This window comes from Peromyscus eremicus, chromosome 11, assembly GCF_949786415.1.
Source record: "Peromyscus eremicus chromosome 11, PerEre_H2_v1, whole genome shotgun sequence".
Lineage (NCBI taxonomy): Eukaryota > Metazoa > Chordata > Mammalia > Rodentia > Cricetidae > Peromyscus > Peromyscus eremicus.
In genome coordinates, this window is record NC_081427.1 from 48,197,414 (window position 1) to 48,209,538 (window position 12,125).

The following is a 12,125-nucleotide window of genomic DNA, read 5'->3' on the forward strand; positions in this document are numbered from 1 at the left end:
GTAGACCAAGCTGGCCTTGAACTTATAGATCTACCTGCCTTTCGAGTGCTGGGATCAAAGGCATGGGCCATCACACCTGGCTTCAATGTTATTCTTATCAAGTTGACAATTCATGTATACACCATTCCAGAGTGTACACTTCAGTATATAGACTTCTATCTTTTTAAAAACTTTGTGTTTATTTTTATTGCATCCATAACGGAATGGAAAGGAGTACCTGACGAGCAGCCTTGTGCTTGAAGCCTTTCAAGAGCACCCACTACATATTACAATTGATCTTGGGTCAAATGAATCATAGTAGAAGTCACCGAACAGTTCTTGTTAAAGTATAAAAGGGAAGTGTTTTAAAAATGAGCTAAGGAAACACAATTTTAGGAGATATGAACAATAACTTTTAGAACAAATAAGAATTCTGTTATATACTCTGTTAAATCCCATACAAAAACTCTGCTGTGTCAATCAATCAGGAATACACACTATTAAAACAAAACTAATCTGTCCATGTCTGGAAAACATCATACTCAAAGGAGCTGGAGAATAGTTTCATATGAGATCAGCAAATCAATGATAGAGTTAACAATGGCATTATGTTTATGCAATTTTTATTAGATTAATAAAAGAAGACAACGTGAAATATAATATTTTAGTTATTGAAATAATATATAGTATGTTTTATGAAAAACATAATAATGGCCATTTTAATGTCTTAGAAATGTGTGTATGTGTATGCATACTTGTGTGTGGGTGCACATGTGCCACAGTGTGTGTGTGTGTGTGTGTGTGTGTGTAGGTCAGAGGACAACCCATGGGAGTCATTTCTCTCTTTTTACCATGTGGGTCCCAGGAATCAATCTCAGGTCATCTGGCTTGGCAACTGAGTTATCTTGATGACACAGACATGTTTATTTTTATGGTTAATGTGTTAAACAAAAATCAGCAATCCATGTATCATGATTTTATAGAAAAAACAGATATAAATGTAGTCTTACTGGAATGGAAAGAGCACATGTATAAAGTATATAAATATAAATTACTGATTAAGTTTATGAGTTAAAGTATTTTCTTTATAGCTTTAATTCATAAGGTTTAAAAAAAACTGGTTTTATTCTAGTTAGGCTGACAAAAATTCTCTTTGAAGTAACAAATTAAAATTATATGCCTGAAAAAAAATTATATGCCTGGATTTCCATGGCTAGGCCCCGGGTAGATCTCTGGGAGTCCAATTGGCGAGAATGAGGAGGGTTTATATGAGTGAGAATTGTTGAGACCAAGGTTGGATAAAGCACAGGGACAAACAGCCAAATGAATGGAAACACATGAACTATGAACCAATGGTTGAGGGGTCATCAACTGGATCAGGCCCTCTGAATGGGTGAGACAGTTGATTGGCTTGATCTGTTTGGGAGGCATCCAGGCAGTGGGACCAGGTCCTGTGCTCATTGCATGAGTTGGCTGTTTGTAACCTGGGGCCTATGCAGGGTTGCTTGGCTTGGTCTGGGAGGAGGGGACTGGACCTGCCTGGACTGAGTCTAACAGGTTGATCTCAGTCCTCAGGGGAGGCTTTGCCCTGGAGGAGGTGGGAATGGGGGGTGGGCTGGGGGAGGGTGAGGGGGGCCGGAGGGGGGAGAACAGGGGAATCCGTGGCTGATATGTAGAACTGAATTGTACTGTAAAATAAAAATAAATTTTAAAAAAAGAAAAAAAATTATATGCCTGGATTTCAATAACGTTCTTAGAAACAAGGTTTCCAAAGGGTGAAAGTAGGTAAAAGAAGAAAGCCAAGTGCATGCTGGGTTCAATAACAAATTAGAGCACATCCCCTAATGAGGTCACTGTTATGATAAGGATGTCTCAATGTTGTTAGATTTTTTTTAAAGCCAAGATGAAAGCACAGATTCTATTCCATTTGAATGCTTCTGGTTTTTTGGAGGCTGACAAACTGGTCTCTATAGGATGGTTGGTACCTGAAGATGATGGAGAAGCAGCAGCCTCTGGATTGTGCAATGGATGAGAACAGTCAGGGAAAAAAAAGAAGAGATAATCTCTGTCTCGAAGATAGAATAATTGGAAGAGCACTGGAAATCACAGAGGGAGGCTAAGTCAGCTGAAAGTGAGGAGAAACAGATGGGCAATGCAGGGTGGGGCTGGAGGTGGGGATGGGGAATAGCAAACCACCCTATCCTAAGTAGGAAAAGCAGAAGCAGAAACCTCAACCCAAGGTGGTTTGTTTTCTTCTCTCTTAGTCATATTGAGGATTATTCACTAAAATTATCACCAAATAAACCCAGAGCTATCCAAACAGATAGGCAAATTGCAACATAGGAATGGAAGAAACATGAGCAAGCATGGTGACAGGACAGCTCTAGGAGATCGCAAACTCTCAATTACTAAACCTAAAGATTCTGAAATATAGAAAGGCCAATTTAAAAAAGTCAAAAATACTTCTAAAAGTAATAAATGACTTCAAGAAAACAAGCAAGCAGAAGAGTAAAGAAAATCAATTCAAGATGTAAGAATGTTAGCAGTACAGAAGAGAGATCCACAACATGGATGAGAAGCACAGGAAGGAAACTGAGATCATGAAAAAAAAAAAGTCAAACAAATGCTAGAAATGAAAAACTCATCAACCAAATAACATAGTGGAAAGCATCACCAGTAGACTAGACCAAGAGAAGAAAGAATATCAGAGGTGGAAGGCAAGGCTGAGGCAATGCAATACTCCAACAGAAATAAATAAATAAATAAAAAGAGAGAGAGAGAGAGAGAGAGAGAGAGAGAGAGAGAGAGAGAGAGAGAGAGAGGGAGGGAGGGGGAGAGGGAGGGAGGGAGGGAGAAAGGAAGAAAGGAAGGAAGGAAAGAAGAAAAGAAGAAAAGAAAAAGCAGTATGTCTATTGCATCTGAAATGTCTATTGCATCTGAAAACTGTGGCACATGATTAAGGGGCCAAACCAAGAATGGATGTGGTTAAGGAGCCAAGATTAAAGCTTAAGTCACAGAAAAGCTAGTCAATGAAGTGATATCTAAAATTTCCTCAAATCTGGGGAAAGAAATGAACATTCACGATCAAGAGTGACTTGGAACACTAGATATGCATGACCAAGGAAGAGTCTCTCCACAACACATTATAGTCAAGATGCTAAAACTATTCAGTAAAGTATTAAAAACTGTAAGAAAAAAGCCAACTCAATTGAAAAGGCAAAAGCATCCAAATAAACAATATCAGACATCTCAGCAGAAACCCTAAAAGCCAGGAAAATTTCAAGCTCTGATATTAATCATCAACCAAAATTACTAATTCTAGCAAGTTGTCTTATAATATCAATATGGAATGAAGATATTTCAGGACAAGCAAAAAATTAAGCCATTTATCACCAAGTCAGGTCTGCAAAAAATAATCAAAAGAAACATGATGCTCAGAGGAGGAAGAAAGATTGCTGTAATCATGAGTAAAGAATAAATTTAATGAGAGAAATAGATTAACAAAGGAGAACTAAGAGGAAGTTAACCATGCAACACTGAGGAAGCCAGCAACCCCCCAATACACACAGGGAACCAAAAAAACAAACAAACAATAATCAAATTTAGAAAAAAGTCAACAAAATTACAGGAATTGCTACCCCCTCCTAAAAATAATAATCATAATTCTCCAGATAAAATATGAAGATTAGCATATTGGATCAAAAGTCTATAATGACCTCATAGAATGCAGGTAGAAGAGCAAGGGTTGAATGGGGATGCAGACAGAAGGGCAGGCAGAAGAGGGAGCATGGAGAGGGATGACTAACATTAATTACCTTAGAAAATGCCATAGGGAAGTGCACTACTGAAAACCTTCCTAAAACATACACATATTCATACACACAAGAAACTTAGAGGAGTTATGCTATAGTGAGAAGACAGTGTTTCCCCCAGCCACCAAAGGCCATCGAATGAAAAGCCCAGTGCTAGGTATGGGTTACTTATTTTTTAGTTCTTGGTCAATGGGGTCCCATAGATGCTCCAGAAAGCATTATAGGCTATTGCTGTTGCTCTTGGTTAAATTTGATGGCAATATTCTATTGCTGAAAACACCATAGAGCAGGGAGAAATCAAGCTATTACTGACCTGGAGGCTTCATTTCTATTGACCTGCTTTCATGTTAGAAAGTGCTGTGCATGCTACAAGGGAATAAAAATAAAAACAAAAGTCTTTCTAGGGATGAACCCTGCAAGCTACAATAAGACTGGCTTGGTAAGATATGCTTGCTGATGCAATATGAATATTATGAGAATGAGCAAACCATTTTCTGATTGGACTTAAAGCCTGCACTGAAAGATGGAACCCATGCCTGGAACTGTTAACAGGGCCCCTAGTCTGTTGCTAGCTAGGCCACAGGTCCTAGCGGAGAACCCAGTATTATTATTTAGCTAAATGGACTCAGTAATAAACTGCCCTGTATGTTCTTATCTTTACACTCACAGATTAGTGTCTCTCAACCCTCATCAGACAAGCTTCTTTTGGCAGTAGATGGTGATCAATACAGACATCCACATTTGTTAAAGTGTGAAAAATAAAAGACTGCAGAGTACTCACATCCATATTATACCCCTCTCCCAACAGTTTGGGGATCATTTTGGAAGAGGGAGTGGAAAGATTTTAAGAGCTAGAGTTAGTGGACATCTACTATAATAAAAAAACATTTGCTGTATAATGACTGCACATAAACACAAGCAGCTGTGACTGCTTGCATAAGACCTGCAGCATGGGTTTGGGAAGGCCTCGTGAAGTTCTGCCCCTATCTGTGGTAGAGTATTGGCACCTGATGGCTGATGGAGAAGAGAAAGTCCTTTTGCTTCAGGTATCCAGCTACACCCCAACAGATGGTCCCACTCTCACACACATACAGGCAGCACTAAGGTGACTCAGTGAGTTAAAAAAAAAAAGAGCAAGAAAAGAGAACATGAAGTTGGGAGGGAAAAACAGTAGTGTGGCTGATAATGGGGAAATTGTAGGGGAGGGAAAATGGAGGTGGATTTGATCAAAATTCATTACATATATGTATTGTGAAATTCTCAAACAATAAAAAAGAAACAAGCCAGGCATAGTGGTGCACGCCTTTAATCCCAGTGCTTAGGAGGCAGAGGCAGGTGGATCTCTTGAGTTCAAGACCAGCCTGGTGTACATAGTGAGTTCTAGGACAGTCAGAGCTATATAGTGAGACTCTGTCTCAAAAATACAAAACAAAATAAAAAATAAACATATCTTACTGGCAAAAACATAAACAGTAAAACAATCAAGCCACTGGAAGCACAAGTAAGAGGGGCTGTATTTCCTCTGATAGATCGACTGAAAACTTTACAACGATCACGACCTATTTTTGTTAAGGGAAACAACACATTCAGCTGCTGTAAAAACCATAAATACATAGATAGGCACTAAACATTGATGTACCCAATGTTTATAATGTACCCAATTTCATAAACTTTACACTAAATGGCCAGTTAAGTCCAAATACAGTAATAATTAAGTAACTTCTCAATAGATCAACCAGATAACCCCCAAATTCCCAGAAACTTGATAGTTAAATTGATCAAATGGACTTAACAAGTATCTACAGACTATTGTACCTAAATGTCCTCTAAATTGGATCACATTTTAGGCAATAAAATAAAAACAAAATAAAACCATATAATGCATTTTATCAGATCATAGCAGAATGAGACTAAATGTCAATATCAAGAGAAATTATAGACAATATACAAATACACAGAGTGATCAGCAAGTCATTTGAGAAAATAAGGAAGGAAATTAAAAAGTTTGCAGAATAAAAGGCAAAATGAAAACACAACATATAAGAATCTTTGAAACACAAAAAAGATAATTCTAAGAGGAAGGCTTTTAGCTGACTCCCTTAGAAACTGCATTGATGAACTACTTGAGATTTTATCTTTAGACCTTCCTACAAGTGGCCATGGGCACCCCTAAAACTCTACAAGCCTCCTCCCTACTTCTCAAGGCCAGCAGCCTAAATGTGATTCCACAGACAACAGATGCAAATTCCACAGACATCTGTCCCAACTTTGAAGAAATAGAGATAATGCACACCATTTGAGCATTTTTGGGCTATTACCCCAGGGGAGAAAAGTAGGAGGCTCTCAGTACCTGGGTTGTTTTGTGCATTCAGAGAGGGCACACAATCTAAATAATTCCTTTCTAAGAGAGAACAATTAGTGTGTAGTTAGTCCACTTATAGTAAGCATCTAAGAGAGGCTAGAATCCCTAGCTGAGCTGATGGGTGAAGGTATTTAGCTATCTAAAAGCCAATCAGTAGAGATTTTAGGAGACCTTTAATTGTGAGGACATCAACATGAAGGCTTTATGTATGATAAAAATCAAGAAATATGATGCTACTAATAGAACACAATAATACTCCAGCAAAGAACTCCAACAAAATGGAGATTTGTGAATAGTTTAACAGAGAAATTAAAATAATGGTTTGGGCTGAGATTATAGGTCAGTGACAGAGTATATGAGCTTAGCAAGCTTGAGTCCCAGGGATCAATCTCCTATACATATAGAGAAGCAAAAATTACATACAACATAAACACCACACATAGAGAAGTTTAAGGAAGCTAGAGCATAGATGAACAACTATTTGAAATCAGAAAAATAATATATGAACAAAATGAGTTCAATTGAGACACAAAACAGAAATCTTGAAGCCGAAGAATATAATACATAAAGTGGAAAATGTATATGAAAGCAGTAACAGTTGATTCAATGAAGTGAAACGAAGAATCCATGACTCGGAATAAGGTCATTTGGAAAAAAATAAGGAAATAAAAGGAATAAAGAAAGCCTACAGGATTCATGAGAAACCATCAAAAACATTCACACTGTGGGACTCTTGAAAGAAGAGAGAAAAAAATGAGGAAGAAAGTTTATTAAAAGGAATAGTGGCACCAACCCCAACAAACCTGAGGAAAGAGATGGATATTTGGGTGTGTGATACATGAAGTTCTTCAACAAGTTTCAACCAAAGATTTCACAGATCTATATTATTATCAGGCTTTGGATGTAGCTCAGTGATAGTGTGCCTGCCTACTGTGTGTTAGGCACTGAATGAAACTCCTGGTCCCACAAAAACAAACAAACAAACAAACAAACAAACAAAGCTACTAGAAATCAAAGAAAAAGAGTGCTGAAAGAGAAGACAGGTTTATAAAGTACAAGGCAACTCCATAAGTCTTTCCATGTATTTCTATGCAGAGCTGTGTGAAAGCAAGGTGATAGACCCAAAGTGTTGAAAGGAAAACACTGCTAGCCATGTATATTTTATCTGATAAATCTCTTCTTCTGAAATTTAAGCATGATGAAGACTTTACAAGATATGTAATAGCTGAGGGACTTCATAATGACAGGACAAATCATAGAAAAAATGCCAAAGGGAGTTCTTCAAAATGAAATAAAGAGATCCCAATTAGTAATATAAAAGCACAAAAATCAGAGGTAAAGGTAAGCATACTATTGAATTAAGACTAATATTAATACCACTACAGCAGCATGTAGCCACCCATAATTCTGGCATTAATGGCTAAAAGGCAGAAGTATTTAACACATCTATAGCTATGGTTTGTTAATAGATGCTGTGGTGGTTAATCTCCATTGTTTACTTTGCTAGATTAGAATTACCATGGAAGCACGCCTCCTGGGTTGTCTATGAACGTGTTTCTAGGAAACTCTAGCTGAGCAGGGCAGACCCAGACTGAACGTGGACAGCACCATCGAATGAGCTGACAGGCCAGGCAGAAGAAAACAGAAAATCAGCTGAGCATCGACATTCATCTCTTGTGTGGTGGTTTTTAATAAGAATGGCCCCTGTAGGCTCATATATTTGAATGTTTAGTCACCAGGAGGTGAAACTCTTTGGAGATGTAGCCTTATTGAAGGAAGTGTGTCACTGGGGGGTGGGCTTTGAGGTTTCAAAAGGCCATGCTAGGCCCAGTCTGTCTCTGCCTCTCTTTGCCTATGGATCAGGGTGTAGCTCTCAGTTACTGCTCCAGCACCTGCCTGTCTGCATGCTCCCCACCATGATGATAATGTACTAAACCTCTGAAACTGTGAGCAAGCCCCATTTAAATGCTTTCTTTTATAAGATTTGCCTTGGTCATGTGTCTCTTCAGAGCAACAGAACACTGACTAATACATCTCTCTACTTCCTAAGGACAGAATGTGGCAAGCTGCCATATGATCCTGCCACCATACTTTCCTTAAACTGTGAGCCAAAATAAATCTTTTCCTTAAGTCATTCTTACTGAATATTTTGTCACAGCAACAAGAAAACTTAAAGCACACACACACACACATACACACACACACACACACACAAAAGTAAAATGTGTAAAAATTGTAAAATGTGGCATTATAAACAGAAGTCAAGAGAGTTAAAGTGTATAAATTTTCTATGTGATCAAATTTAGATTGTTCTCAGCTTAAAATACATCAATATAATACTAAAATATTTCATGCAATCCTCGTGGAAACCCACAAAGGAAAAACTAGTAAATACACAGAACAGAAATGCCAAGGGGGTTAAAAAAATCTATAAAACAGTCAAAAGAAGTGACAAATGGTGATAGAAAGTTTTTGTCACAAACATTTATTTTAAATTTAAAGGCAGATTAAATTCTTTAATTAAAAGATGTAGGGGAGACTTGAATGCATTTAAGAAAGATTTAAAAAGACTCAAGTCTATATACTGCCAATATGTAAGCCACTTCAGATTTAGAGACACATAAACTGTAAGAGAAAACATGGAAAGAGTCCATGCAAGTAGAAATTAAAAAACAGCCGTAGAAACTATATAAGAAAACAAAGGACACTGAGTGAAAAAGTAAAGTGACAAAGAGGAGATTATAATATAATAAGTAGTTCAGTAAACAAATGCAATTTACATTTGCAAATACATGTACATTCACCATTGGAGCGCCAATACACATAAAACAAAGGTCAACAGATCAGAGAGGGGACATACACACTGAGACAATAAAAGGAGATTTTGATATTCCACTTTCAACAATGGGTAAATCAGCTAGACAGAAAAGCAAGGCAGAAATGTTGGAGTTTAGCTTATTGTAGACAAAATAGACACACTATATAAAGGTATCTTTTTCTGAAGTGTGTGAAAAACATTCTTTAGAGTAGAAAATAGGTTAGGATTAACAAATTTAAGATTAGAATAACATCTAGCATCTTTTTCTGTCTACCATGATTAAGTAGGACTTACGCCAGGGATAAAAGTATGGTCCAGGATATGCAAATCAATAAAGCTACCACATCACTATTAAAAAGCAAAGGACAAAAATCTCAAATGATCAATTAAATAGATACAGAAAAAAATGACAAAACGCAACCAACTTTTCATTATGAAAATTCTCAATTAATTAAGAACAGAAGGAAAGCATTTTAATACATTAAAGGCCATCATGATAAATCCATAGCTAACATAACTACACAACTGAGAAAAGTTGAAGGCCTTTCCTCTAGCCTATGGAAGAAAAGAGATGCCCATTCTCATCAATTCTAGTGAGCACAGTACTACAAGTACTAGCCAGGAAAGAAAAGGAAATAAAAGGCATCCTAACTGGAAAGTAAGAAAACTGATCGCTTTCACTGTGATTAGAGAACCCTCAAGACTCTGCTCAAAAATCCTGTTAGAAATAATAAGCAAAAAAAAAAAAAAAAAAAAAAAAAAAAAAAAAAAAACAGAAAAAGCCTTCCCAGAGTTCTTACAGACTCACAAAAGACACTGAGTAGCCACAGCAATCTTGAGCAACAGTAAAGCTGGAAGAATTACACTTCCTGATTTCCCATTGTATTTCAGAACTGAAGAGATCAGAGTCGTGTGGTGATTTCTAAAGCAGGCAACACAGTGATGAAACATAATAGAAGTCTGTGAAATAAACCCATGCATACAAAGCAAGTGATCTTCAACCAATCTGCCAAGAATGCATAAGGATAATCTTTTAAATAAGTCGTGGTAAGAAAATTAGAAATTCACATGGAAAAAAATGAAATCATAGCCTTATCAGACACCACACACAAAATTGCCCAAAATGGATTAAAGCCTTACACAGGAGAGCCAAAGCTATAAAACAACCAGAAGAGAACAAGGTTAGCATTCCATGACTTTGGTTTTGGCAGTGGATTTTTGGAAATGACACCTATAGCATAGGCAATAGATTCCAAAATAAACAACTGGGGCTGTATAAAATTAAAACACTTTTAAAACTGAGAAAGTAATCCCCCTAATGAAAAGGCAATCTGTGGAATGCTAAAAAGTATTTGCAAGGCATATATGCAATAAGGGTCCATACCCAAAATTTATAAAGAGCAAGGAAAATTTAGTAAACACTAGAAATAGCCCAGTTGAAAATTGGCCAATTGTATAAAATAGACATGTTTTCCCCAAGAAGATACACATAGGGCCCATAGGTACTTGGGAAAGTGTCTTTTTTTTTCTTCACTAGAAAAACACTAGCCAAAACCACAGCGAGATATTACCTCACAAGTACTAGAAACCTGTTGATTAAAAGTCACAGTGTAAGAGGTTGTGGCAAGAATTTTGAGAAAAGGGAGTCTTTATACATCATGGCCAGGAATGCAAGTTGGTACTGCCATAATAGAAAACACTATAGAGATTGTTCAAAAATTAAAGGCAGCACTAGAATACATCCTAGCAATGTGGCTTCTGGATAAATCTCCAAAGAATAAAATGGCTGTCTCAAAGCTTTTACTACATTCTCATGTTCACTGCTGTTGATTTCACAAAAGCCAGTCTCTCAACAGATGAATAGATACAGAAATGGTGAGATATACAAACACAATATGTTTGTAGACATGAACATATATACACCACATGAACACATGAAATTCAGCGTTTCTAAAGAAGTGATTCCTAAAATTTGAGACAAACTGAAGAACTCACAAAACATTATGATAAGCAAAACAGGCTGCGTATAGAAAGACAAATCTCATGTGATCTCACCTAAGTGGAATCTAAGAAGGTCAAACTTGGAAGAGCAGAAGGGGGAGAGGTGGTTACCAGAGACTAGCTAAGATGGAAAAATGGGGAGATTTTTGTCAAAGGATGAAAAAAGTTTTAAGAGAAATTCTGAAAATACTGTAGTTAATAGTAATGTATTTCTACTTGAAATTTGTTCTGTACATGTAAAATTTGGTTAAGGTCTTAGGCATTCCCATCACACTTAAAAAGGAAGAACTATGTGGATTGGTGATACGTTAGTTCACAACGCACACATGCATGAAAACATCCTTTCAGCCTATATACAGTTTATCAATTATTTCTCAAGGAAGCTAATAGAAAAGGAGGCATAATTACTCATGAAGGAAAGAACTTCAGGGCCAGTGAGATGGTTCAGTGAGTAAAGGTGCTCCTTTTGTTGACCTGAGTTTGACCCCTGGAACACAGAGTAGAAGAAGCAAACAACCAAAAAGTTGTCCTCTGACCTCCATACAAAAGCCAATGCATGCACGTAACAGCACTTTCACATACATACACGCATATTGATAACAAATAACTTTGTAAAAGAGGGGACTCTGTAATTAAAGACCTTATCAACCAATTAGATTAAGTTATATCTCATTACAAATTTAGAGCTAATGGACTATGCAATAATTATATAAACAATAATGATTAAATCTCTGAGACAAATAATGCTATATGTATGTAAACCTAAGGAAATACATTCAAATACATGTACAATAAAGCCCTGGAGAGGAAGTGGATCCATATAATAAAAACAGATTGAACATAATTCTTTCAATAGCTGGTGGAACTAGAGCAGAAAAAAAAATAGAAAGAATATGAAAGATTACATACCAGTCTCAAGCAGGCTGCCCTCATGGATATGTACAAGAACACTGTACCCAATAACTGTAGAAAACACATCAGTTTTACATACACACACAATACTCATGGAAAATACAGGGTACTCACTGATCCTAATGTAGCCAAAACTATAATAATGTGGCCCTAAATGTAGAGACAAATGAGTGAGAGCTGTCATCATGGAAATGAATGAAAGAATAAAACTCACAGGTAAAGGAGATGTACAGATGAAGCT

At 36.9% G+C, this 12,125-nt stretch overlaps 1 protein-coding gene across 1 annotated transcript in view; it reads right to left on the reverse strand.

Annotated features, from left to right (window-relative positions):
* The window catches only part of Adamts6 (ADAM metallopeptidase with thrombospondin type 1 motif 6), a 214,305-nt gene that overhangs the window by 63,868 nt on the left and 138,312 nt on the right, over positions 1 to 12,125 (reverse strand). The gene's annotated exons all lie outside the window — the stretch shown is intronic.